Source organism: Helianthus annuus, chromosome 1 (genome assembly GCF_002127325.2).
Source record: "Helianthus annuus cultivar XRQ/B chromosome 1, HanXRQr2.0-SUNRISE, whole genome shotgun sequence".
Lineage (NCBI taxonomy): Eukaryota > Viridiplantae > Streptophyta > Magnoliopsida > Asterales > Asteraceae > Helianthus > Helianthus annuus.
The window spans coordinates 56,683,086-56,698,395 of NC_035433.2; the positions used below are offsets into that span (position 1 = coordinate 56,683,086).

The 15,310-nt window shown below is 40.1% G+C and overlaps 1 non-coding gene across 1 annotated transcript; it reads right to left on the reverse strand.

The window, feature by feature from the left end:
- Window positions 1-5,488: 5,488 nt before the first annotated feature.
- Window positions 5,489-5,595, reverse strand: LOC118482967. Its single transcript, XR_004869384.1, has one exon. It is a non-coding gene; the product is annotated as a small nucleolar RNA R71 (small nucleolar RNA).
- Window positions 5,596-15,310: the final 9,715 nt, after the last annotated feature.

Here is a 15,310-nt window from a genome sequence, read left to right on the forward strand (position 1 = left end):
CAAAACATGAGGAAATATTCCTGACACTTTGTAGAATAAGTTGTGTCACTAAAAAAATATTATTAACGACGCTTAAAAGCTTACTTAAGCACTTTAACGGATTACTATCCAACCGAACAACCGGACTATACCCGGAACATGGAAATATTGACAATAATATTATTGGTCTTTTTCTGAGCCAGTTAGGGTCCCTGATTACCCTAACACCCGCGTTAAAGCACAACATATGACTAACTAAGTTAACCCCTAATCTAACTTGGTTTAAAGTAACTAAACACTAACTATATACTTGAAATCGAACTAGACCCCCCCCCCCAATGAGATCGGCCAACTAGAGGGAGACAACAAGGGTACAATCTCGATTATTATATTGTTTATGCTTAATATCAAGGGGACATGTAATCCATTGGACGAAGAACTTGAATTTTTGTCTATAAAATCTAACCTAAACACACTAGAGATTACTCACACCACTCACCACCCAAGCTCTCTCTCTCCCTCTTGCTTCCTCTCGGCCGAGCACCCACACTTCCATCCATCCATCATCCAACTTCAAACATCACATTCCAAGTATACACAAGCCTTTCGGGTCACGCATAAGGAGTCTTGGAGCAAACGGAAGTGGAAGGACCTCGTTATCTTGCTTTTATCCACCACCTTTTCGCCTAGATTCTTCCCTAGCCCCGAGCTAGAGGTATAACACTTAAAACTCATTCTCGAACATATCTAAGGTGGTTAATAAGATTTGTAACGGTTAAAAGTCGGAAACTTGCATTTTGAATCTTTAAAGTTTACTAAAACATGAAGATTGATGGTTAAAAGCTTAATACTTGTGTAAAAGTTGTAGTATTTGAAAGTGGTGATTATTTAGGCCCGATCTATATTGTGGTAGCTCGGATCATCGTTTAACCCGACTTTGTTAGGATCATGGATCTTGACATAAGCTTGTTTCTATTGGTACAAGGGTTAAAAGGTGAAACTCTACCACATGAGAAACATGAACTTGTGTAAAAGTGTTTTTACTTGTAAAATAGTATTTAAAACTAACGGATCTACGTATGTACAAGTGGTATTTTCGTAGAACCAAGTGTCGAGAAAATCATGTTTTATAAAAGTCGGATGACGCACTAACAAATATGATTTTTGCAAACCACTAGTGTATAAACACTTGTGAAATGAAAGATCCGGCAAAATAACAATTTTTGTAAAAGATGACGGGAAGATGTAAAGATAGATTTATTCTAAAAACGAGGTTTTTACAAGATTTAGTATTTTACACATAGATCCACAAAATATAACGGGATCTACACTATAGTTTGCGGAAAAACCATAAGTTCATGTGAACATAGTTTGATGTGTCGGAAATTGATTGGTTGATTTAAAGAAGTGTTGAAATGATTTTGTAAAAGAAAATGATACACTTGAAAGCGTGGCCACCTCCAGTTACAGGGGAAACTCTGGCGAAATTTTTCTAAAAACCTAACACTTAAAATTATTTACAAGTGTTAGAATTATTTTTGATATGTTTTCAAAATATATTTCGCTACGACTTTATTTACAAATATTCGGAGGTGGGATTTTCACAAAACTAAACGTGATAAATATATATTCGGTAAATATATTTTCACCACACTGTTTATGATTATTTTGTGAAAATACATAAATATTATTTTTTTGAGTAAAAATAATATTTCGAACGATAACAGCTCCAAAATAATACAAACGCTTACACGACAAACATATAAGTTACACCGGTAATTATTATTACCACTTAATCGTTAAAACGTAACTTACACATATACGAAAATATTCATGAACGCGTATTTTGTCAACGCATTATTTTGGAAGTATTATGTAAAGTGAAAATATAATATTTTTGAGAAAAATATTTATATTTTGGAAGTAGAAGTAAAAATATATTAAGTGGGACTTAATGATATAATACAAATACACATGTATTAAATCCCCCATCCTTGGGAAGGAGATTAATTACCAAAGTACATGCAAAATGTAAACACGAAATAGTTGTCTAACTATTTCCCAAAAACTTAAACTATAAAGCTAAGGCACGGCCGTCCGTCTAATAGAATTAGTACATGTAGGTCGTCGCACAGCTGACATTCGGAGTACTTGGTAGAGACGCACTGACTGTGAGTTCATGTCCCCCTTTTCTCTTAACTGTTTTCGGCTTTCTAAACTGCGGGGGTGAAATACATGTTACATTGATTATGAATACTTTATACATGGTATGGTTAGCGTAAGGAGGTTTGTTACTTAAGATCATGTGAGTGGGTAGGCGGAAACTTGAGGCCATTAATCCTCATGGTAGGATCGAGGGACAGGAGCGGTAGATCTATCTGGGTGTAGCGAGCCCAGCCCCAGGTCCAGCATAACGGACCTCGGGGTGACTTAGTGCCCGACGCATAAATCCGCTAGGTTTGAGTCTTCCTACTTGCACTTCACACATATCAATGGCCTTGCAAACCATTGGTGATCTCTTTTTCCTTATTTGCTACATACCAGGATTTTTGATAAATACAAAGGTTTATTTACTCACTTACACATGAACTCGCTCAACATTATTGTTGATTTTTCAACTTACATGTATTTCAGGGAATTAAAAGGTCTGGCACGGTATGGCATGTTTTCCCGCTGCACTAGTTTCCAAGATCATCCGGGGTTTAGGGAATGTGACTCTTTCCTGGACAAGTCACAGTCCTTAAACTGTGTTTATGTTATGTTTAAGTTCGTAATGTTTGTTGAACAAGGATATGGTTGTTAGGGCGTGTTTCCCGTTAAAACAATGGTACTGTATTTGGTTTTTAAAACTTAATGGATGATTCTTGCATGTTTTTTTTTTAATTTCATATAGCTTTGTTATGATTAAGCTATGGTATTAAGAAGTCACACCAAATTAACCACGCTTCCGCAAAGCCAGGGTGTGACACATAAAACTAACCCTTTTTAAGTACTAATGTTGGAAAAAGAGTGTTTTTGTCTTCCTTTTGTATTTTCAGGATTAAATGAGCTCAAATTCACAAAAGAAGCAAAAAGACAGCTAAATCTAACATAAATACAAGAAAAGAACATAAGTGGATTGCCCGACCCCTCAACAGCATCCTCCCAAGCAAAATAGAGAAGGCAGAAGACTGAACACGCCCCGTGCTCAGCCAGCACGGGGCCGTGCCCAAGAAGCAGCAGAAAAGACAAACCTATAGAAGCTTCTATTGCCCACCACGGGGCTGTGCCCAGTGAACACGGGGGCGTGGCGAAAGTACAGCAGGCGCATTAATTGTAATTGCGAATTACAATTAATGAAGAGAGAGAGTGTCAGACAGGCACGGGGCCGTGTCCAGCGGACACGGGGCCGTGCCCAGCCTTCTGTTCAGCCTATAAATAGGAGTGCTTGGTTTCATTGCAACTCATCCCTTGGCACACCACCTCTCTCACACTTCATCCACCACCCACCACCATCACAACACCGTCATCCACCACCATCATCCATTGTCCATCATAGAGTGTGTGAGTCGTCTCGGGATCCAAGATTGATCGTAAGAGTTCTTGACAATCAAGGCCATGTTTGCCTAAGTCTCTTACATCACTTGGTGAAGACAAATGTTTAGTATAATACTTTTTATTTTTAATCTTTTGCACTTTTTATTTGGTTTTGTATTAATGACTTTAATAACTAGTTGCTTATGTTCAAGGTGATCTTTCCTTATCGTTTGTCCGTGGTGTCTTGGCATTATTTTACTGTCTATATAAAATAAAAGATTTTCACCATTCATATATCCACGGTCTATATGGAGGTATGTTGGCTACCTAGTCGGGGGTTAAGGGAACGGTTTAGTAAGGGTCTTGCCCTTGTTCAGCGTTTAGAGGTCCTGCAAGGGACCTGGGTCAAATTTAGTAGGATCTCCTTCAATGCCCATAGGTGTTGGATGGCGGGGATCCAAACTCTTTGACCCCCTCATAAGTTAACTACTATTAATACTATAACCCGGCTATTTAGCACTGTATCCCTGCTGACTCAGACTACTTAGTCGAGGGTAACGTCACCTCCAAAAGAGGGGCCTACCATAATTTGCATTAATAACTTAATTCATTATCTTTCAATAATCCGACCCTTTAGGATTGTATCCTTGCTGACTCAAACTACTGGGTTGAGGGTAACGTCGCCTTCAAAAGAGGGGCCACTACAATAACTAAGATAATCTCTTAAACAAGTGCAAAAGTGCGAAAATAATCAAAGGTTATATTAATACACGAGTCGGTTCCAAGTGATTCATCTTGTCTATCTGTTTTTATTTTTATTTTATTTTCAGCATTTAGTTAGTTTTTATTTTCTTAGTTTAAAAATCTTTTCTAACATTTTGATTTGGTTAGACGTTGAGGATAAACCGGTATTAGAAGCTCTTGTGTCCTTGGACGACCTCGGTATCTTACCAACACTATACTACGTCCACGATGGGTGCACTTGCCCATATGTGTGTTTAGTGTTAGTAAATATCGTGTTTTATAAATTTAAAACTTGGCTAAAAGTGTAAAAAGGGCTTAAATATACATCTAAATTATATTACACTACACGCACATCAAGTTTTTGGCGCCGTTGCCGGGGACACAAGGATTTTAAGAAAGTTAGGAATCAACGGCCTAATCATATTTTTATTTTTCTTTTTAATTTTTTAGGATTTTCTTAGTTTTTCAGCTTTTGCAGAGCTCAGCACGGGCCGTGCCTGGTCGGACACGGGCCGTGCCCGGCGTTGTTACTGGCAGTTTTTAGTTTTCCAAGTTACAGAAGGCTGACCACGGGGCCGTGTCGGTGCAACACGAGGCCGTGTCCAACTTTCCAGTAACTGGGATCTGGAAAACAATCATTGTAACTCCGACCACGGGCCGTGTTCACTGAGCACGGGGCCGTGGTGAACCTTCTGACCAGCACTTTTTTTTGTTTTTATTGCAGGACTTGGAACCAGACGCCACCCCTACGTAGTGTATGAGCTCCAGTTCTAATAAGGACATAAAAGAACCTCTAGAAGAACCTGAACGCTTTCTCAGAAAAAGACTAAAAGCCAAAAACCAAGAGAAGGTTTCGGGAAATCCACTTCCAATGGCGGATCAACGTACTCTCATGGATTATCTACGACCCACCGTAGGTAACCTCGGCGCCGCTATCAATGCACCGAATGTTGAAGCCAATAACTTCGAACTTCAGCCGCATTTGATACAAATGCTCCAAAACTCCGCAACCTTCCATGGGCTTGCGAACGAGGATCCCCATCTACATATTACTAATTTCTTAGAAATATGTGATACCTTTCGGATCAATGGAGCATCAAATGACGCCATCCGCCTTCGAATGTTTCCTTTCTCACTAAAAGACCGAGCAAAAGCTTGGCTTAACGCCCTCCCAGCTGGATCGGTAAACACCTGGGATGAACTAGCCCAAAAATTTCTATATAAGTATTTCCCTCCCGCTAAAACGGCTAAATTAATGACTGAAATTAATACATATTCACAAGAGGACGGGGAATCCTTATATGAAACTTGGGAAAGGTTCAAGGAGCTATTGCGAAAGTGTCCACATCACGGCCTTGCGATATGGCAACAAGTATCCACTTTCTATAATGGGTTGTTGCCACACACAAGGCAGACACTTGACTCTAGCTCCGGGGGACTTTTAGGTAATCGCCGCCCGCATGAAATATATAACCAAATTGAGGAAATTTCTCAAACCAATTTCCAATGGCACACTCCCTGAGGCAATAAATCTATTGCCCCGGGCGCCCATAAGGTTGATGAAAACACTTCTTTACAAGCCCAAATCGAGGCCCTTTCTTCAAAAATAAAAAAAAAATTGGAAATGACAAAAACAGTCTCGGTTCTGGCTTGTGAAGGGTGTGGTGGGCCACATGAAAATTGGAGTTGTATGAAAGAAACGGACGATCAACAAGAGTCGGTAAGCTACATTGACAATAGACCTAGGCCGCCGGGTCCTCCAACGGGCACTTACAACCAAGGATGGCGGAATCATCCTAACCTTGGTTGGAGAGAACCCGGCAATAGTAGTAACCAACAAAACCAACGAACAAACTTTCAACAACCAAGAAATGAGTCACAAAATTTCACTCAACAACAAGGTGGACGAGAAAGGCTTGAAGATACTGTATCTCGCCTCATCTCCGACATTGAAAAGAAAAATTCGGAAAGGTTTCTACAATTAGAATCAAATTTTAGAAATCAACAAGATAGTATTCAGAACATAGAAAAACAATTAAGTCAACTAGCCCAAAATTTTTCCGAGAGATCACCAGGCGCATTACCAAGCAATACCGAAACAAACCCAAAAGCGCAAGTTCATCTCATCACGTTACGAAACCGCACCGTGGGACCTGCGGAAGCGCCACCGTCGACAGAGGAGACTATACCACCGCCTCTGCAAGAAAAGGACTCCCCTCCATCATCAGAGCCTACCAAAGCTCCTCGAGTTCCGTACCCTGGTAGGTTAATTCGTCAAAAGACCAATGAGCAATTCGCAAAATTCGAAAGTCTACTAAAACAATTGCATGTCAACATTCCTTTTATTGATGTCCTAACCCAAATGCCTAAATATTCTAAGTTCATGAGGGACTTCCTCACTCATAAAAGGAAAATTGAAACGTTGCAATTAGTTAACTTAGGCGAAGAATGCTCTGCCCTCGTACTCAACAAACTCCCCAAAAGAAAATCGATCCCGGAAGCTTCACAATTCCTTGCTCGATCGGGGACTCCCCCGTTCGTAATGCACTAGCCGAACTTGGGGCTAGCATTAACCTCATGCCCTCATCAATGTTCAAAAGACTCGGCCTAGGAACAACGAGTCCTACAAAAATGAGCATACAACTTGCTGATCGATCCGTCAAATTCCCTCAAGGTGTCATCGAAAATGTCCTAGTAAAGGTAAACAAATTTGTCTACCCGGCCGATTTTGTTATACTTGATATGGAAGAAGACACCGAAGTCCCCCTCATACTAGGGAGACCATTTCTAGCCACCGCACAAGCAGTGGTAGACATGAATAACGGAACGCTCACCTTAAGGTACGGAGATGATGAAGTAAAGTTCGGGGTTGGGAAGAGAATAGAGGACGATGACCTGATCAACTACATGAAGGTTATTGATTCGAGTTTGGATGCTGCTCTCCGACGGTGCAACATGGGATGCAAAACATCCCACTCAGAAAATATATAACCTCACTTTGGGTCTAGCCAAGGACCCTTATAAACGTGGCGCACCATGGAGGCATTCCGCGGAACTATCCTTAGCTTAGTTTAATCTTTTAGTTTTAATTTGCAGAAATAAAACACACTCATGGTGGTAAAGGATGATAAGGGAAATGAGAAACATGGCCCCATGCACAAGAACAAGGCCACACGTCGACGATTTCTCCATTACAGTAAGTTCAACACGGGTCGTGCCCAGCCAACACGGCCCCGTGCTGAACCCCCTGCAAGAAAATGCCCAGTTCAGGTAACTGGACACGGGCCGTGTTCACCAGACACGCCCCCGTGTCCAGGCTTCTGTTTCTTTTTCTTAATTATCGTTACTGGCACCTGAACACGGGGCCGTGCCTGGTCCCCACGGGGCCGTGTCCAGACTGCCAGTAACATAAATTTTTTCTTTTAAACACCATGTTACACATTCAATCAACCTAAAAATTTATTTTTGGGACACATTGAGGACAATGTGTAATTTAAGTGTGGGGGGGATGCTAAAACCTTGAAATTTTGCAAGTCCAAATAACAAGCCTTACACAAAACTCTATTGGAACCGCTAATCACCCCAATTTTTTTTCAAAAAAAAAAAATTACTTGTCTAAAGTTTAAGTTGGGAATTCTAAGATTAATAAGGTTATATTTTTGCAAGTTTACAACTGATAGCGTCGTGATAAAAAGAACTAACATAAGAAAATTATGAAACGGCATGACAAGCTCAGTTAAAATTTGATTATATATACTTGATCACATAGAAAAACCCATTCTCATAAAAAGTGAGTTTTGAGCCTTTATTGAGCATACAAATACACATCTTTTGACTAAATGCTCATTTTTCGTTTCTTGTGTGAATAGCCGCTTGGTTCTTACGACTCTAGAACTTGCCATGACGATTCATTCCCGGTCCTTACCGACTTAAACCCAAGTAAGTAAATGATGGAGGCATTAGGACTAACCCTTTTTCTTTCAAAACCATTATTTTTATTTTTCTTTTCACCTACCCAAAAACTCCCCCTAGTTAACCCCTTTGAGCCTAAACCTTTCATTTCTTTACCCTAAAACCCATTTACCCACTAAAACCTTTTTATTTTTACCTTTTAGTAACAAGCTCGGTTTTCGTGTGACTAAAAAAAAATGTTGAAGTTAGAAATAAACAAACAAAGCTCTTAAAACAAAAGCTATTTGAAGAAATACTTCATTAAGAATAAAAAGTCACTAAAACAAAATGTTTTACGAAAACCGACGCTTTTTACGCTTTTCGCCCTTTTCTATTAACCACTAACCCAACTACCCACCTTTAGCCGATGCCTTTACCCGAAAAGTCCTCTTGATATTTACAAAGGTAACAAGTTAAAAAGGAGGAGGATTGATTGCTTGGCAAGCCTATGGTAGGGATAAGTTCCACGCCGCTCTCGAGTGATTCACTAAAAATACACCTTCGGCCGAGTGTGAGTGATTTCTCCCGTGAGGTATGTGAACTTGTATATAAATGGAATTTTAAAAAGGCATGCTATGCCCAAATAAGTAATTTCTCCTATGAAACGTTCTAAATAAATCATAACGCATAGGATTGTAAATAAATAAAAATAAAAGCAAAAAGATCTTGGATTCCCGACACTCTATGACAAGGCAAAACCTTCTTTTCTATCCATTCCATTTGGGAGTGTAAGCCACGTATTAAAGAGTTTTGCTTGAGGACAAGCAAAAGTTCAAGTGTGGGGGTATTTGATGTGTGTAAAATGCAACATATAAATTACATCAAATGAGCCATAAAACTAACCCTTTTTAAGTACTAATGTTGGAAAAATAGTGTTTTTGTCTTCCTTTTGTATTTTCAGGATTAAATGAGCTCAAATTCACAAAAGAAGCAAAAAGACAACTAAATCTAACATAAATACAAGAAAAGGAACATAAGTGGATTGCCTGACCCTTCAACAGCATCCTCCCAAGCAAAATAGAGAAGGCAGAAGACTGAACACGCCCCGTGCTCAGCCAGCACGGGGCCGTGCCCAAGAATCAGCAGAAAAGACAAACCTATAGAAGCTTCTATTGCCCACCACGGGGCCGTGCCCAGTGAACACGGGGGCGTGGCGAAAGTACAGCAGGCGCATTAATTGTAATTGCGAATTACAATTAACGAAGAGAGAGAGTGTCAGACAGGCACGGGGCCGTGTCCAGCGGACACGGGGCCGTGCCCAGCCTTCTGTTCAGCCTATAAATAGGAGTGCTTGGTTTCATTGCAACTCATCCCTATGCACACCACCTCTCTCACACTTCATCCACCACCCACCACCATCACAACACCATCATCCACCACCATCATCCATTGTCCATCATAGAGTGTGTGAGTCGTCTCGGGATCAAAGATTGATCGTAAGAGTTCTTGACAATCAAGGCCATGTTTGCCTAAGTCTCTTACATCACTTGGTGAAGACAAGTGTTTAGTATAATACTTTTTATTTTTAATCTTTTGCACTTTTTAATTGGTTTTCTATTAATGACTTTAATAACTAGTTGCTTATGTTGAAGGTGATCTTTCCTTCTCGTTTGTCCGTGGTGTCTTGGCATTATTTTACTGTCTATATAAAATAAAAGATTTTCACCATTCATATCTCCACGGTCTATATGGAGGTATGTTGGCTACCTGGTCGGGGGTTAAGGGAACGGTTTGGTAAGGGTCTTGCCCTTGTTCAGCGTTTAGAGGTCCTGCAAGGGACCTGGGTCAAATTTAGTAGGATCTCCTTCAATGCCCATAGGTGTTGGATGGCGGGGATCCAAACTCTTTGACCCCCTCATAAGTTAACTACTATTAATACTATAACCCGGCTATTTAGCACTGTATCCCTGCTGACTCAGACTACTTAGTCAAGGGTAACGTCACCTCCAAAAGAGGGGCCTACCATAATTTGCATTAATAACTTAATTCATTATCTTTCAATAATCCGACCCTTTAGGATTGTATCCTTGCTGACTCAAACTACTGGGTTGAGGGTAACGTCGCCTTCAAAAGAGGGGCCTACTACAATAACTAAGATAATCTCTTAAACAAGTGCAAAAGTGCGAAAATAATCAAAGGTTATATTAATACACGAGCCAGATCCAAGTGATTCATCTTGTCTATCTGTTTTTATTTTTATTTTATTTTCAGCATTTAGTTAGTTTTTATTTTCTTAGTTTAAAAATCTTTTCTAACATTTTGATTTGGTTAGACGTTGAGGATAAACCGGTATTAAAAGCTCTTGTGTCCTTGGACGACCTCGGTATCTTACCAACACTATACTACGTCCACGATGGGTGCACTTGCCCATATGTGTGTTTAGTGTTAGTAAATATCGTGTTTTATAAATTTAAAACTTGGCTAAAAGTGTAAAAAGGGCTTAAATATACATCTAAATTATATTACACTTCACGCACATCACTTAAAATAGGAGAAGTCCATAAATCACAATGCAAAAAAGCAAATGGTACTAAAGTTTTAGAAACCGAATCCGAAAACGGAAGCCGTTGATGTTTCGACAATTGACATGAATGACAAATAAAAGGAAAAGACTGTTTATTGCAAGCAATAAATTTATTCAAACGAAGATGCTCCATGACGAGATGACATGGATGCCCAAGTTGGTTGTGCCACGGAGAATCTTGAGCGGAAGCAAAACAAGCGGTGGAGGTGCGATCATAATTGGTGAACGGGTACAGATGACTTTAGCTATTGTGGCGGCTTAGGATCGTACCATCCTTGAAATCCTTTACAGGAAATCCAAACGGGTCAAACTCAATAGAAGTATAATTATCAATATTGAAATTTCGAACATGGATTAAATTCTTAATAACATTTGGATTGAATAATACGGATTTCACTTTTTATGGTTTAGAGGGTGCTTGAAGGTTGGCGTTTCCTGATCCAAGAACTGAAATCTTGTTGCCATTACCTACAAAAATTTACGATACTAGAGAATGCTTGGAAAAGTTATCGAGTTTACCTTGATCGTTGGTGATGTGGGAGGAGGCACCGGAGTCGAAGTACCACGGCTCATCTCCCTGCTCCATTGAAAGTGCCTAGAAAGCATCAGAAAGTTGTGTGGGCTCCATCGGGTCAACCTCAGCTAAGTTAGCATGGGTTGAAGAATGACTGTTGCGTGATGCGCCATTGGGGTGCGGGTTCTGACGAGATGGCTAGGGCTGAGCCCAACCCTGAGTTGGGTAGGGGCAGGGTGGCAGGGCCCAATATGGGACAGTTCAATACGGGTAAGGAGGCTGTTGGGCTTGTGGTGGCAAAGGGGTGCATTTGGGGCCGTAACATGAGGTGGATGAGACCCATAAGATCCAGATCCGGATCCGGACGGGCCAGATCCACGGGTTTGAGTGCGCCGGTTGTGACGAGGTTGGTCTCGTCTATTGTTTGGCCTACGTTGAGGAGGCTGAGAACCACGAGGATTGGAGTCACGTGTGAACGGAGCAGGGTTTGGAGGGTCGGTGACGGCTGCAGCAACAAGGCTCATCATCATCTATAGATGAACCTCCATTGTGGGATTATGTGGAAAAACTAGAAAAGCAAGATTCGGGAGGAACTTGGAAATTCAAGTGCAAAGTTTGTGGTGAAAATCGACAAGGATCGTATTCAAGAGTTAGAGCACACTTGCTCGGTATAAAAGGTATGATTTTGGTTGTTGTTTACTAGTTTGTTGTTGATTATCTACTGATTAGTTGATTATTGTTGATTTGTATAAAACGTAGTGGGATTGCTATCTGCAAGAAAGCAACACAGAGTGATAAAGTTGCAATGAAAAAGTTAGAAGATGCATATGAAGAGAAAAAAAAAACAATTCAAAAGCGAAAGAAGTCGGGTTGCCATGTGAAGCTGGCAATTCCTTAAAAAGGAGAAAACCCACTTCAAATCCTATTCAAAAAGCTTTTGGTGTGGAAATAAGGGACCAACTTGGTGAGGAGATAGCAAGGATGTTCTATATTGGAGGTTTACCTTTCAATCTTGCAAGAAACCCGCACTACCATAGGGCTTTTCAGTTTGCTGCAGAGAACAAAATTGAAGGGTATGTACCTCCTAACTATAATAGGCTTAGAACAACCATGCTACAAAAGGAAAAGGAGAATGTGCACAAGTTATTGGAACCGATTAGGTTATCATGGAAAGAGAAAGGTGTGTCTATTGTCAATGATGGTTGGACCGATCCTACAAGAAAGCCTTTAAACAACTTCATGGCTAGCTCAAGTAATGTTCCTTTATTTCTAAAGGCGGTTAATTGTTTTGGAGAATTCAAAGATAAGTTTTTTGTTACTAATCTGATGAAAGAAGTTATCAATGAGATTGGTCATGAAAATGTTGTGCAAATCATCACCGACAATGCATCAACTTGTAAGGGGGCTGGAGAGATTGTCACGAGTGAGTTTACTCACATCTACTGGACACCATGCGTGGTACATACGCTTAATCTTGCATTGAAGAATATATGTTCACCAAGGAATGTGGGAACCAATCAAACAACATATGATGAATGCAAATGGATAACAGAAGTTCACATGGATGCGTGATGTGCACAAAATGCAACATATAAATTACATCAATTGTGGCTTAAAACTAACCCTTTTTAGTACTAATGTTGGAAAAAGTGTGCTTTTGTCTTCCTTTTGTATTTTCAGGATTAAATGAGCTCAAAATAACAAAAGAAGCAAAAAGACAGCAAAATCTAACATAAATACAAGAAAGGGAACAAAAGTGATATGCCCGACCCCCCGACAGCATCTTCCCAAGCAAAACAAAGAAGACAGAAGACTGAACACGCCCCATGATCAGTGAGCACGGGGTCGTGCCCAAGTACCAGCAGAAAAGACAAACTCATAGAAGCTTCTGTTGCCCACCACGGGGCCGTGCCCAGCGGACACGGGGGCGTGGTCAACTTCCTGCAGGCGCATTTATTGTAATTGCGAATTACAATTAATGAAGAGTGAGAGTCAGATGGACACGGGGCCGTGCCCAGTGGACACGGGGTCGTGCCCGGGCTTCTGTTCAGCCTATAAATAGGAGTGTTTGGAGCTCTTGCAACTCATCCCTTGGCACACCACCTCTCTCACACTTCACCCACCACCCACCACCATCATAACACCATCATCCACCACCATCATCCATTGTCCATCATAGAGTGTGTGAGTCGTCTCGGGATCCAAGATTGATCGTAAGAGTTTTTGACAATCAAAGGCCATGTTTGCCTAAGTCTCTTACATCACTTGGTGAAGACAAGTGTTTAGTGTAATACTTTTTATTTTTAATCTTTTGCACTTTTTAATTGGTTTTGTATTAATGACTTTAATTACTAGTTTCTTATGTTGAAGGTGATTCTTCCTTATCGCTTGTCCGTGGTGTCTTGGCATTATTTTACTGTCTATATAAAATAAAAGATTTTCACCATTCATATCTCCACGGTCTATATGGAGGTATGTTGGCTACCTGGTCGGGGGTTAAGGGAACGGTTTGGTAAGAGTCTTGCCGTTGTTCAGCGTTTAGAGATCCTGGTCGGGGGTTAAGGGAACGGTTTGGTAAGAGTCTTGCCGGTGTTCGGGGGTTAAGGGGGGTTTGGTAAGGGAACGGTTTGGTAAGAGTCTTGCCATTGTTCAGTGTATAGATCCTGCAAAGGACCTGGGTCAAATTTAGTAGGACCTCCTTCAATGCCCAAAAGGTATTGGATGGCGGGGGTCCAAACTCTTTGATCCCCTCATAAGTTAAACTACTATTAAAACTTTAACCCAGCTACTTAGGACTGTATCCCTGCTGACTCAGACTACTTAGCTGAGGGTAACGTCGCCTTCAAAAGAGGGGCCTACCACATTATGCATTAATAACTTAATTAATTATCTTTCAATAATCCGACCCTTTAGGATTGTATCCTTGCTGACTTAAACTACTGGGTTGAGGGTAACGTCGCCTTCAAAAGAGGGGCCTACTACAATAACTAAGATAATCTCTTAAACAAGTGCAAAAGTGCGAAAATAATCAAAGGTTACACTACACACGAGTCGGATCCAAGTGATTCATCTTGTCTATCTGTTTTTACTTTTATTTTTTTTTTCAGGATTTTAGTTTTATTTTCTTAGTTTAAAACCTTTTTCTAACATTTTGATTTGATTAGACGTTGAGGATAAACCGGTACTAAAAGCTCTTGTGTCCTTGGACGACCTCGGTATCTTACCAACACTATACTACGTCCACGATGGGTGCATTTGCCCATATGTGTGTTTAGTGTTAGTAAATATCGTGTTTTATAAATTTAAAACTTGGCTAAAAAGTGTAAAAAGGGGCTTAAAATATATACCTAAAACATATACACACTAACACGCATCAATGCGGTTGCAATAAAAAACTTTATCATGAACCATAACATGAGACTCTCCATTTTAAGCAAGTTTACTCCTCTTAGATTGCTTTTGGTTGCTGATACTCGTTTTGCTTCAATTGTTGTGATGCTTAAGAGATTCAAACTTGTCAAACGGGGTCTACAAGCTATGGTCATAAGTGATGAATGGGCTTCTTATAGAGAAGATGACACGGTGAAAGCTAACTCTGTTAAAGAGAAGATTTTGGATGACGATTGGTGGGATAAAGTATCATACATTCTTAGTTTTACTGAACCAATATATGATATGATTAGAGTTTGTGACACCGACAAACCATGTCTGCATTTGGTGTATGAGATGTGGGATTCAATGATTGAGAAGGTGAAGGCCGAGATCTACAAGAAAGAAAAACTTCCCTTATCTGCTCGTAATATCTTTTATGATGTTGTGTATCAAGTTTTAGTGGCTCGGTGGACGAAGAATAACACTCCTCTACATTGTTTAGCACACTCTTTAAATCCAAGGTATATGATTTAAAATTACATGCTTGGTTTCTATTATGTGTTTATATTTTTAATTTTAAATGTTGTAGATATTATAGTGACGCATGGTTACTTGAGGATAGTAAAAGACTCCCTCCTCATAGGGATGGAGAAATTTCACAAGAGAGGCAGACTTGTTTTAGGAGATTGTTTCCTAATGATGATGAGCAT